Source organism: Penaeus monodon, chromosome 20, assembly GCF_015228065.2.
Source record: "Penaeus monodon isolate SGIC_2016 chromosome 20, NSTDA_Pmon_1, whole genome shotgun sequence".
Lineage (NCBI taxonomy): Eukaryota > Metazoa > Arthropoda > Malacostraca > Decapoda > Penaeidae > Penaeus > Penaeus monodon.
In genome coordinates this window covers 13,109,040-13,109,432 of record NC_051405.1, presented here as the reverse complement: position 1 = coordinate 13,109,432, position 393 = coordinate 13,109,040, and the positions used below count along the sequence as shown (strand labels likewise).

The following is a 393-nucleotide window of genomic DNA, read 5'->3' as shown; positions in this document are numbered from 1 at the left end:
ACTTTACTCAGGAAAAGGGGAAGAAAATCAAGGAGATGAGGAAGTGATCAACCGGAATTTTTGTCCGGATATTTTCCGAAGCTTCGACTCCGCCTCCCGCCACGATCAATCGCAGCTAATGGCGCCAACACTATAATGACAACAGCTTCATAAAAATGCCGTAAGACGTCCCTTCAACCCACGCCGCCTGTAGAATTTCATAACAACAGGAAGGAAAATGAAAATCACTTAGGCAAATGACACTAAAGACTGAAGAAATAAGAATAAGAAATAAAAAGGGAGACCGAGAGAGAGAGAAATCTCAGAATCTCCCGCTGGAAGACAAACATATTTTCCTGCCGTCTCTTAATTAACGACCATCAGGGATTTCAGCCGTCTTATCCGCACTTTCAA

At 43.0% G+C, this 393-nt stretch overlaps 1 protein-coding gene across 1 annotated transcript in view; it reads right to left on the bottom strand.

The window, feature by feature from the left end:
- Nucleotides 1-393, bottom strand: part of LOC119585640 (EH domain-binding protein 1-like) — a gene marked incomplete in the record, with an annotated part of 320,960 nt that overhangs the window by 32,920 nt on the left and 287,647 nt on the right.